The sequence below is a fragment of the Pelodiscus sinensis genome, chromosome 22 (assembly GCF_049634645.1).
Source record: "Pelodiscus sinensis isolate JC-2024 chromosome 22, ASM4963464v1, whole genome shotgun sequence".
In the NCBI taxonomy this organism is placed as follows: Eukaryota; Metazoa; Chordata; order Testudines; family Trionychidae; genus Pelodiscus; species Pelodiscus sinensis.
In genome coordinates, this window is record NC_134732.1 from 15372591 (window position 1) to 15385334 (window position 12744).

At 41.9% G+C, this 12744-nt stretch overlaps 1 protein-coding gene and 1 long non-coding RNA gene across 3 annotated transcripts in view; one reads left to right on the forward strand and one right to left on the reverse strand.

Annotated features, from left to right (window-relative positions):
- The window catches only part of CFAP77 (cilia and flagella associated protein 77), a 126107-nt gene that overhangs the window by 48830 nt on the left and 64533 nt on the right, over positions 1-12744 (forward strand). The gene's annotated exons all lie outside the window — the stretch shown is intronic.
- Positions 7769-12744, reverse strand: part of LOC142819347 (uncharacterized) — a 71311-nt gene continuing 66335 nt past the window's right edge. The window contains exons 2-4 of one of the 2 annotated variants that reach the window (XR_012897216.1): positions 12563-12677; positions 10157-10269; positions 7769-8434 (exon numbers count right to left, since the gene is read on the reverse strand). This is a non-coding gene — a long non-coding RNA (uncharacterized LOC142819347). The remainder of the gene's footprint in view (positions 8435-10156; positions 10270-12562; positions 12678-12744) is intronic. The other variant, XR_012897217.1, reaches the window with a different exon arrangement.

Sequence of the window (12744 nt, forward strand, 5' to 3'; positions counted from 1 at the left end):
GATGAACTTTTGCTTCTAATACTAATTCAGATCTGGTCCTGGTCATACAAGAGCTGCAAATTATTCCCACCAGAAGGCTCTTTGGAGGACTATGTGAAATGAAGTTGGTTTGGTCCTTAGTGGACAGGTGCCCTCATCACAAGTGGCACCATTTAGCCCCCACTAACTGGCAGCCTCTCAACACAGAAGGTGCAAACCAAGTGTGTCATGGAGAGTCAACTCCCTCACATCCCTACAGGTGGTCTTGGGACACCAAAGTTTTGCAAATAAGTATAGGAAGGAATTGTGCTCTTCTGCTGCCCATGCTGTGTTCCTGCCCTGTGATGGAACATAGCATATCAATCTCCAAGGCTGGCACTTTTCACAGGCACTTAATTCAACAGTGTAAATATCTCTGTGAAGTAGCATGAACAGCCTGTCTCTTTGAGTGGGACTGTTATGAAGGCCTCCTTCAAAAATGGGGAAAACAAGGCAACAGAAACAGAGGAGCTTGGGTTAAGATAGCCACATGGACTTACTGTAATACTAGGCAGTAATGTTATTAGCAACAGGAAATTACCAAAAAAAACCCCACAAAAAACTAAATACACAAGAAATGTAAAATAAATATGATGAATGCAAACATTCAAAAGTGAAAAATACCCACTCACATAATATAGCAAAATTCCACCTTGAGGGTCTGTACATTCATTTACAACCCACCTAAAAGCCTCCCTACATATGCCTGTTTCAGGACAGTGCTGCTGTTTGTCCTAATTCACTACATTTCATCTATTGTCTTACCATTTGCACTTATGTATGCACCATACAGGGAAATTGTAGGTATCAGTTAATGTTTGTACATCACTTGTACAGCACTTCGTGTGTTCAGAGTGCTAAGGATTATGGTTATTTTGATAATAATTCTCGACAGTTACCTCTGTTTGAAATAAAGGATGTCTGGTGAGTACAGATGGTTGAATCACTCAAGCAGAACACACAAAAAGCCCCAATTAGTTTTGCATCTCCAAAGCCCTTACAAATATTAATGCACTAAATAATCATTGCAACACAGAGCGAGTACTGGTATGTACTGTTGGCTCCAATTCAATCCAGATGTATCTTGCCAGAAATTGATAGTTGCACTAATTAATCTAATCCATTCTCCCCATTTTACATATGGGGAGACTGAAGCAGAGAGAGTAAGTGACAAGCCAAGCCACAGAACAAGTGAGTGTCAGTGCTAGGATTTGACACACTGCTATTCCTGGCTTCCACTCCTGCGCTCAGATCACTGAACTATACCCCTTGCAAAATGCAGTGCCAGCCTTCCATCTGCAAACAAGCATTTTTAAAGTTCAGATTCAGCCAGAATGAATTAAAATTCACTAAGAATCTGGCCTTATATCTGATATTTATGGAGCCCTGAAAACTGGATGTTGATTAAAATGTGAAAGGTATCAAAAATATGGAGCTAGATGTCTAGAGGGGCAAAAATGTGGGAATAAATGTTTGGTTTAATAATCTAGACATGTGAGCACATACATAAGCATGAGCTTTACATAACTGTCTCTCTAAAAAGGCAGATTAAAATACAGATGCCCCTATTATTTTTCTATAATAAAGGTGCAACACAGAACAATTTGCTTGTGCCACAAACTCTTTTTTCATTTCTGTTTTTGTTTCATGCTTCAATATCTTCCTCCAGCTGCTAGTGTCTCCTTTGCCTTCTCCTCACTTTGATCTATTAGTTTTCCACAGAAATGGGGTTTATAAATCATCGTAATGCAGCCCTGGGAAAGACGGTGCTTAGTGCAGGGAGAAATACATTGCAGCTAACAGCCACGGCAGGGAGGAAAACTCTCGCCTCGGAGCAGGGCTTTGGCGACAGGTTACTGATGTTGCTTGGTTATTTTATGTCTGCATTCCTGCCATCGGGGGCAAGGCCGCAGGGAGCACTGCCTGCACCCCCTCTTGTAATATTTCAAACCTCCTTCTGCAGGCTAACACAAGCAGCTCATGGGCTGGCAAGGGAAGGGGAAGCCATGAGTAGAGTGGGAGGGAAGGTAGGACAGGTGGGGGTTGAATCGCTTTCATTCCTGCTTTTCTGATATTGCCTCTTTTCAAAAAGAAAGATTTTTCTTGATGTCTCTAATAGATGATGGAAACATGCAGATTTTCAAGCAAATGTCTTTCCTCTTGGGGGGCAATAGTAGGGGCCAGCTTCCCCAGGAGTCTAATAGCTTTGATCCCTTCCAACCAAATGTTTGGTGCCTAATTTTTGTTCTGTGTTTGTGCAGCACCTAGCAGAGTGTGGGTACTCGTCTGTGCTCCTAGGCATGCTAGTAATACAAATTAATAATCAAACTTTCTCCTTACTATTCAATCCTCTGTCTTAGCATCTCACTGAGGAAGGTCAATGCTTGCGGCTGGTCTCAGTCCTGCTACACAAGACTGCCTAATGAAGAAGCAGGCCCCATTAACACCTAAATAGCCCCCATCTAAGGCTACGTCTACACTGGCCCCTTCTTCGGAAGGGGCATGCTAATTTTGAACTTGGGAATAGGGAAATCCGCGGGGGATTTAAAAAAAAAGCGTCTAGACTGGCGCGATCCTCCGGAATAAAGCCCTTTTCCGGAGGATCTCTTATTCCTACTTCAAAGTAGACGTAGCCTAAGTGTGTCACATTCAGCCTCTATGAAGGCAGGCACAGTCCCACTAACTTCAGAGTAATGGTGCCTGCTTATTGTCTCCCTCCCCCCTTGAGCTTTGTCTATCAGAACTAAGAATGCTGCTCTTCTGTTTTCTACTCTGGGTTTTGAAAATGGCCATTGAGAGAGAGAGAAAGAGGGAGAAGCTAAGGGGCTGAGAATATAGCAAGTGACCAAACATATATCAAATCAGCAGCATGCTTATGCCTAGGACTGAACTGAGGTGAATGATGCCAAATCCTGCAGGCCTTATTCATGGATGCAGTGTCCCTGATATCAGTAGGCCTCCTTGCCCACGTAAGATTAGCAGGATTTGGATCTCTCTCTCTAGATCACATATTGCAGGAAACTGGCTCTTTGTCCTGCTTGTAAGATTAGAAAACGATTCTCTCCCACATGACATGCTGCTAGTTAGTGCTGCCGTGGTTGGACACCAGTTCAGTGAGCAATCTCAAGAGGACTTGCAGGGTCAAGCTGGTTCAAGAGCTACTGCAGATTTTCTCACAACAGAGCTCTGGTTACCCTGGATCGGAGACAGAGACAAAGAATGTTTTCCGTTTCTCTGCTTCTTCCTGCATTTCCACTCACTCTCTCCCCACCACCCCTGTTATTATTGGTATACTCTGTTGGCCAAATCCTTCACTCTCTTCTACAGCCATGACAAACCCTCACCTACAGCCCATGATTCTGTTCTCCTCCAGAATGGGAGGAAGGAAGGTCTGTACTCTCTCGCCCACCCATGTGCACTGTGAAGTTCTGATCTGCATGGTGGAGAGAGGGGTTCTCTATGATCCATGGTGGAGGACCAGCATATCTGCTCTCCCCTACACAGAGGATGTGCACTAATCACAGGCATTACTACACATCCAAGGCTGCTATGGTGCATCTCTGTAGCCATCCAGCAGCAGAAGCCAGACGTTTCCAAGTCCCTAGCCCAAGATGAGATCCCCTGAGCCTGTCTGTTAGGGACAAGGATTTAGTCCTAAATGCATGAAAACCTACACAGTAAATCACATCCTCTGTAGCTATGTGACTTTTAGCTATTAATAATATAGCGGAGGGTGTTCCTAACCTCCTAAAGCAGGGGTGGGGAACCTCAGGCCCGGGGGCCGGATGTGGCTCCCGGCTTGCCTGGATCTGGCCCCTGAAACTCAGCATTGGGAAGCCCACACTCATGCTCCAGCCCCCCTGCCACCCACCTGTGGGGCTGGAGCACACAAAATATTCAACCCTGGGTCCCCCTAAGCTCTGGTGTGTAAGGTAAATGTGAGGAGTCTTTCTCCTTCTCACTCAGGGGTTGCTCGCTTTACTTCTCACTTGTGGGTGGCTCCTGACCGATTCTGATGTGAGTCAGTGGCCCCTGACCCAAAAAAGGTTTCCCACCCCTGTTTTAAAGAAAACCCACATAGCTTTGTAAACACTCGATTTGTTCTTAGGACCCTGGCTACTAATAAAATTACATAGGCACAATCTTTTAGCACAGAAGAGCACAAACAGCCTTGGATTGGCCACCATGCTGGAAACTTACCTATCTTTTACCCAAGCATTTGACCCTCCCCACCCTCCTCCTCATAATTGCCTTGTTATTGTCATTGTTCATCGGCTGGCCCCTAGAGAGGCCCATGGGAGCAGTTCTGCCTGAGTTAAACCAATATCTCCCGCAATAACCCCTGCAGTTTCCTCTTTGTTGTCCCATGTTGAATAAATCCTCCATCTGTGTTTGCTGAATGTTCATAAAGACGTGATTGAAGTTTCAGATTTATGGCTTCCCTTGGACTTAAGTGCAACACGGATCATGCCAGAGCCCGTTTCATGACTGCATTTGACAAGGTATAAGTGAGGGGGATGTGTAAGAGCAAAACTAGGCACGCAAAGATTAAAACTGTATTTTATATCCACAGTATGTACACACGTGTGTTTAATTCACATACCTTTCCCTTGCACCTTCCTTCCAAGGGCCATAATGCATTTTATTTCATTCCTGCGACAGGTATGGATGTGCGTGAGATATTTTACACTGCCAGTGAAACCTGTCTCATGTAACCACACTAGGGAGTTACAAGAACTGGTTGCCTAATAAAGGTGGTCTTTAACTAAAGATCAAATAAAATGGTACTGTTAACTACAGTACTGTAAAGTGGTTGCATCTGAGTGTGGTCCTTAGTGCAGATACCCATGTCACTCCTTCTAGGTTCCATTGTTTGCTAAGGACATGATGCAAAGCACTTCCACGCATATAACAGCAGACCGTGTTGCAACCCTTTTCTGTGATCAAAGCACCATCAACAAAATAGACTGAAATTCCTACTCTCAGCAAATAACAGTTTCAGTCTTTTAGCGGCCATAGGGATGTTGTGCTCCCTCAAAACAGGCATTAACTTTGTAAATAGACTGACTATTCCATCCTCCTGTTTGTGGTAACAAATTACATTTGAAAAATGGGGAGGCGGGATCTGTGTTTGGAGGTTTGGAATGGGCAATGACTCGTTTCTTGATATTCACAGTCTTTCAGAGCAGCTGTGCATGCTGCCATGTGTTGAGACCTGTCCCGCGCAGTCAGCTCTAGCCCAGCAGGATTTTATGGACTATTAGAGGTGATTGATTGTCACCGTAATGTGAAACACTGAAACAGTTACTGTACAGCTGTCCCATTGGAAACTGCATGTACTTTGGGGTGCATAAGTATTTTAATTCTGGCTAGTGTTGCCCTTAAGAACAAAGAGTTACCGCTGAAACTTGCTGAGATTTATATTTTCAGCTTTGGTAACAAGAAACAACGGGTACCAAATATAATCGGCTTCTAAATATGTTGAGCCACCATTCTGTGGTCATGGCAAATTTACTCTTTGATTCATGGCCATTTATATTAGTTCTAATTTCAGCAGAAACCTATAAAATTCATACAACACAATGCAGCCCTAAATTAAATGCATTTCAGCATCTCTATATAATCCAGTGAGTCTTTGCTCTTTAAATTACTGTGTATGGCGGAGAAGGGAACCTCTATGGGAAAATTTATTCCACCTTATTTAGAAGGGGGAAAAAACCTCTTCCCACCTTCTTCAGGAACAAAGATTATTGTGTGTGTTATAATGAGGTATTTATAATAATGAAAGCATTGCATGTCTGACTGGCTATACGGCAGACAGAAAAGGAATAGTAGACTTCTGTGAGCAGCAATGGTTTGTGTGATGCATGGTAATATTTTTCCTAAGTGCATTATCAAAAGAAAAAGGCAAGATAAAAATATCTTCCATTTTCCTCTAATTTGTAGTTTTCTGGTGTTAGCAGGGCTTATAAGACACATGCTCCCAATTAGCTGCTCCTCTTAATTTAAATGCTTCATAAATTATCTCCTGCGCTTGTGGATTATCACTTCATAATGTGAGTTAGCATTTAAATAAATAGCCGCGATGTAGGAAATTAGAGAGGTTTACTGTCTGAGGCACCAGAATAATGAAGGAAAATACCACAGCAGCTGAACAGGGGTTGGGGGAGATGTGAGGAGACATATTTCTTTACCTTTTAGCAACCAAAGTTGGACTGCTGCACTGAAAATATGGGTCAGAACTCCAACAGAGCAGAATAATAAGAGAACATGTAGAATTCTGAAGCAAATAAAACATCTGACTTAGCAAATACTGGCTTTTTAGGGCCAAGTCTTGCTGGTCTTACTCACACAATTAGCCCCTTTGGAAATCAGTGACATCACTCATGTGTGTTAAACAAGCAGTGTGACCCACCGTGTTTTATGTGAAGGACTAAAGGACATAGTAACAGCCAAAAATAACTGCTATTAATATGTACCCCAAATTATTTAAACTAAAAATATGGGAAAAAATAAGTTATGTTCTAATATAACAAGCATAGTCTCTGGGCTTCGGTTGCAGGTTTGACCCCCATACCAGTGCTGCCTTTGAAAAACCCAAAGCAGTAATTGGAAAGCCAGGTTAAGTGTAAAAAATTAGCAGGGCAGGCAGAAAACTCACGAGGATCCCTTGGGGAATTAAAGATCTCACCAAGTGTTCACTGCTCTGGTCCTTGGGGTTATTGCAGTTTTTCTGCATGAGCTCCTGGACCAGAATGTACAAGGTATCAACCATGTGCTACCCCACTGACTGACCTCAGTTGAGAGCTGAAGGCAGTTGGTTTCTTATGACATCCGTCCCCTCTCTGTTTGCTTCCCCTACCGCCCAAGACTTAGCACCGCAGCTTTCCATGCAGTTTGTTCAGCTGTTATGCCTCCCAGCCCACTCACTCTCACACATGTATGTATCCCAACATGTCAAAATCATGGATATTTTTTAAAAACCCACAAAAAAAAATCATAGAATCCCTGACAGCCATGACCAAAGTCCAGCCTTAGGCAGGAATAAAGTTACTAGTCACATTAGTGCCTGGAGAAACAGCTTGACACATTAAGCTTTCATAGGAACTGCCGTAATGAGGAGGGTGTGACTTTGCTTACCTGGTTTTGCTACTAAATTTCAATAAGTTAAATACATTTTGGTGTGGGACAGAGTAAACAGCACGGACCAGAATCTCCTCTTAGACCAGCGCAAGCCCCACTGAGTTTAGTGGCCTATCTACTTATCATTGGCAGCACAATTTGGGCCTTTTATAATTTATATACTCAAAGGTGTGAGGCCAAATTCTGTCATTTACACCTTTGCAATCCTGCAGATTTCAATAGAATTGCACAGATGTAAATTGGAGCAAAATTTTGCCTGAAGAGAGACATTTAGCCAACTTGATTTCCCCTATGTTAGTAATAATTATGATCAAATTTTTCTTATAGGCTGGACTAAAAGCTGCACTTGGTTACACATGCAAAGATCTTTGTGTGTATGGGAGTTGCACATATGTCCCAGTACATACACAGATACAAACCCCTGCATTCATATGGTGATAATGAAGTCTGCAATTACTGTAGGATATATTTCTCCCTAGAGTGATATTGCAGTTCTCATATGACAAAAAGTGGAGTCAGTCTTGTAATACACATCAGAACAGCAAATCCTGCTCTGTTCATATCATGAAAACATATTAGTGGAAAAAGCCAAACTTGGATGCTGACAAGACAGACATATTTAATGGCTCAGGGCATCATTAGGAAGGAGAGAGAAGCCCACACTTGAAGCTCATGTACAACAGACACAGGGTGAATATTACAGAAAATATTTCACTGCATGTTTTCTGACACAACTATCTTTAGATTGAGTGCTCTCAAGTCAATTTGTGATGCACCTGAAGGGTTTAAGGTTTATATTCCTGACCTTACAAAATAGGGTAAGTGCTTCCTATGGCATTTCTTCTTTCAGGCAGCTGCAACATGCAATAAATTTTAAATTCACGGAATGAAATCATCTGTGAGGCTAGAATTTCTTCCTAGACCTTTTGAGGAGCCCACGGCAGCCTTTGCTTTAAAGTTCAAGTTCTCTGTGAAATGCAATTCTGTAGAAATTTTTGTTCTGGGAGTCTGTGATTGTCTCCTAATTTTCACAGCAACTTTGTTCTATTTACAAGTAAAAAGATATTTGTTGTTCCCCTCTTCATGCCTCAGAAATCTGAAAGTCGGGGTGGGTTCTTGTCTTCTCAGTCACCACCAGGAGGCCAACCTGATTGGCCAAAATGTATCCTCATTGACATCTGGTATAATTGCATGATATAATTGCATGCCCTCTATCTTCAGATTATGTCCTCTGGGATGTCCAATGTGTTTTCCCCAAGTGCAACTGGTTTGTCTGGAAGTTTGTGAAAATTTATTTTAGTTGTGCATAAGGAAAATCTAGCTCTCTTTCTGTGTTGGCTCTTCAGGTCTAAACGTAAACACTTAAAGCACTAAAGGGAGCTGACCTGATGAGAGAGACCAGAACCATTTAGTAAGAAGGTGCCATTTTTACACTCACTTTCTGATGTAGAATGGCACTTTAAATAAGCAGCAGGTTCCAATTTTACTATGTCTTTCCAACTGATCTACTAATCATATTTCTGCAAATTTTATATCCCTGACCCTTGTAAAGGGATTGCAGTGAAGGCGTTTTTTAAGCTGCATTTTAATAAGTCAATATGAAAGCTCAAAATTATTTAAAGCTTCTTAAATAGGATTATATTTGATTTCTTATGGGAATTGTGGGGGATAGGCTAGTAAAGATGTTCTGTCCTGTTGAGGTTTTATTACATTAAAGAAACAGCATCCTTTTTAGTAGCAAAAACTTTTAAACTGTTCTATTATGAAAATGGAAATCATTCAGTCCAAGAACTTGTTGTAGGAATAATCGCAACATTATGTCTTCCTGTGGGACGTTAGAGTGCCATAAACAAGGAGGGGTGACCTAAATGTGCACATAACTTGCCAATCTCTGATATTTGATTATTTGACTCTGAAAGTCACTGTGACTATAGTGTCCTGTGGCACCTTAAAGACTAACAGAATTATTTGGGCATAAGCTTTCATAGGCAAAACCCCACTTTTGTCAGATACATGAAATAAATCTGTTAGGCCTGTTCTGCACATGAGAATACAGTTCAGAGGTGTCCCTCTTGAGGTTACCTCTTGAGGTTACCCAGTATCAATGGAGGCTACTCTGGGAACCATTCCAAAGCCAGCAGAGCAAAGGCATCCCCACATCAACCCCTCCTACTTCCCTCCCAACTTTGGCAGTCTTAGGAATGAGTGCTTGGTGTAGCAGGCGTATGGAAAGAGTTTCAAAAAAGTGACTTAAGAGCATAAATCCTGGTGAAAATCAATAGGGACTTACATTCCTAAGTCATTTTAGGTTCTTTTGAAAATTCCACCCACAATGTCTTAGTTGCTTTAGGAGTCGAGTATGTGAGAGGCATGAATTTTAGCATCCTTGTTTAGCAGTGAGCTCAAGCCAAAGCTCTGGCTTTCAACACCCTTGAAATTTTGGAAAGTTCAGATCTGAACTTCATAGCTCAGGTCCCCTTCTATCCTCACCCACTTTTTTGTCCTACCCCTATGTCCCTTTTCTTCCTACCTAGCAGCCTTGCATTGTATGTATAGTCTAACCACGCTGTCTTTTCTCATTTGTGTGCTAGCTCTGGGGCAGAACTTCTGTAGTGTGCACTTCACCAACTATATCACCATCACAGACAATAGATTTACATTTTGGCCCTGTACATTGGCACAAAACTCATATTCGGCCTCAAATGAAGAACAGATTTAATAAGAAGGGAAGCTCATTTTCAGTATTTTCTTTTTGATCCAAGTTAAATACTTTAAGAACTTTCAATTTTCAGGTGTGTGCCTGCTAGGCTTAAAACCATCTTAGCAGAATAAGCAGAAAGAGCAAAACTGAGCAGGATGGTGTTGGTTTCTCAATGATAAAATAATTCACATTGTAGACAGCAAGACAAATATATAAATACCAATGAAGAGTCCAGAATCGATTAAGGAACCCCCATTGATCTCCAGGATTACCTAACACCAAGCACATACCTACCTGGGAATTTAATTCCCTGGCAAACAGCATTTTCTTTCTTCATTACATGGAAAACCAATCTTGAGTTTGTGGTGTTCCAGTGTCAGAATTGCCCACCTGTCGGACATTGCACCCTAAATCAAAACACAATGCAAAAAGCATTTACAAATTACCAGCGGTTGGGAGCCAAACGTAGCTGTCAAGTAAGTGAAAACGAAAAGGCTGATAAATACTCCCATGAAGAAGAATGAAAATAGTGTGTGCGTAAATACTTTTATATCTGGCTGGCCCTTTAAAACCAAAAAGATAGAGTTCATTTGCATTTAGATCTCTTTGGCTCCCTTTTTTCATCTAAAGACAAATCCTCACAAAGGCTGCTTAATTAGACCAAATTAGATTTCCACCTCGTGGCTTGTCATTCATTAGGAAATGCTGTTCTTTTTCTCTGGTTTGATAATTATAAGCTGGCCTATACCAGCCTCACAGTATTCGCTTCAGACTCAAAGTATGACTAGCATTCATGATTTTGTGCAGAAGGGAAGAAAATTATTCAGTCCCACCCAGTCTGCCCATTTTACAAGTTGGATAAGGATCATCACTGGAGTCTTTTATATAATAGGGTAGCCTCTTTCTTAAGTCTTTAATAATTAATTATAATAGCCTATGTCATGGTAATTTTCAAGACTAAAAGCTAAAGGCAAACAGTTCTTGCATGTACCAGCCTCTCAAATGGTCTAGCTACTGTACCAGACAGTAGATTTCTTTCCCTTGGAGATGTGCGCACAGTCCAAGAAACCTCCCATTCAATCTTTGTAATACAGTAGTCCTCAGAGGCCCCAGTTGAGATAAGGGTGCCAGGCGCTGTACATATAAATAGTAAAACACTCTTTGCTCTGAAGAATTTACAACTAAATAGACAAAAGATGTGAGAGGGGAAATATCATCCCTACTGTTACAGAAGGGGAACCAGGAACAAGTCCTCTGGGTGAAATCTTGGTCCCAGGAAACTTAATAGCAAAACTCCTAATATCTTCAGCTGAGTCAGGATTTCATCCTCCGTATCGAAGGACATGCAGGCAGTAGGAGGCAGAACCCATCTCTTCTGAGAGCCACTCCCCTGACTTAACCATAAGGATATTCTACTTTTTTATCCTCTGGTTAACATACATCAATGGCATTTTTGGACTGGGTAGTTGACAACTACACTTTTACTACATAATGCTGAAAAACCCAGCGAAGCCAGTTGACTAGTTTGCATCCTGTCTCAGGGCTCCATTTGGAAATTTTACTTGCTTACATTGAAAAGGAGGCTTGTGAGCCCAGAATTCTTCCTTTCAAAGAGAAACTTCTTTCAATTGCTCCATCTGAGCCTCTTCCATAGTCTACAGCAGCTGAGAGAGAGCATTGTTTTCTAATTGTAGACCTCTTTGTTTGCATATTAAGGTCCTCTGTCCCAACTCTGCTGTATCAATGGGCCAGTTGCCATCATGTTATTAAATTCACTTTCTAGCTCTGCCATTTGAGGGCACAGCAGGATGAGCTGTAGCATGAAGCAAGTCACCATAAAGAGGGATTTTTGTTTCAGAAAAATAGTTCTAACTGTGCTACCACCCAACCTGGTTAAATGTGGATTTTACCATGCAAGGAGTCAGGTAAATCCTTATCCACGCTTTGAGATCATTCCAGAATTAGAGCAAGTGGGATTTGTCTCTGAACTCCCTCACTTGGCCCCCAATTTTAAATTCTGCCCCAACAGTGAATGCAACCCAAGAATACAAAGTCTTTTAAACAGAGTCAGTTATTTTTCAGCATCAAATGGTCAAACTCCTAGGGTCGCTGGTGATTGAATGTTTGGAGTGACTCAGTTTAATCTTAAATGTTGACATTTTGTCAGCACACAGTCCTTCGTGTGGGACAGAGAGCAATGTTCCTTTTAATTTTGTCCGTGTATGGGATGAATTTTATGTGCACTGAGGCACGTGCAAATGTGCACCACTAGTAGAAACACATGATGCCTGCTATGGGCAGCTATGGGCGTTCTGTCAATCAGCTGGGTGGCACCTGAATCTCTCCTCAGTGGCCGCCCAAGTGCTCAGCTTAAAGAGAACATGGGAGAAACCCTTCACTCAGTGAAGGCCAGTGACAACTCACAGTGTAGGTAAAACTGAGGCACGAAAGCCAATTTACAACAGGGGGTAAAAACCATGCCAGAAAGTAGATGATGTCCATCTGTTTTACCCTCTCCATCCTCTGCTTAAATGGGGGAGAGGGAATCTTTCAAAGGAAATAATGACACTTAGCACTTCAATAGCACTTTCAAGTTCTACAAACATTGGTTAAACCTTGCAACCTCCACCTGTGACGTTGCTAAATATTATCCTTATGTTACAAATAGGAAGACTGAGGTACAGGGGCTACATGTCTCACCTTTGACAGTTACAGGAGCAGTCTGTGTAAGAGTCAGGATTCAAATGTGGCTGACTCACAGTCCAGGACTCACACCACTAGTGCTCTGCCTGAGGCTGACAACCATAACATGACACTGCAATAACAAATAAAAAAGCCAACTATCACCCTAATGAAGTATGTCCAAGTAAAAGTCATTGGAG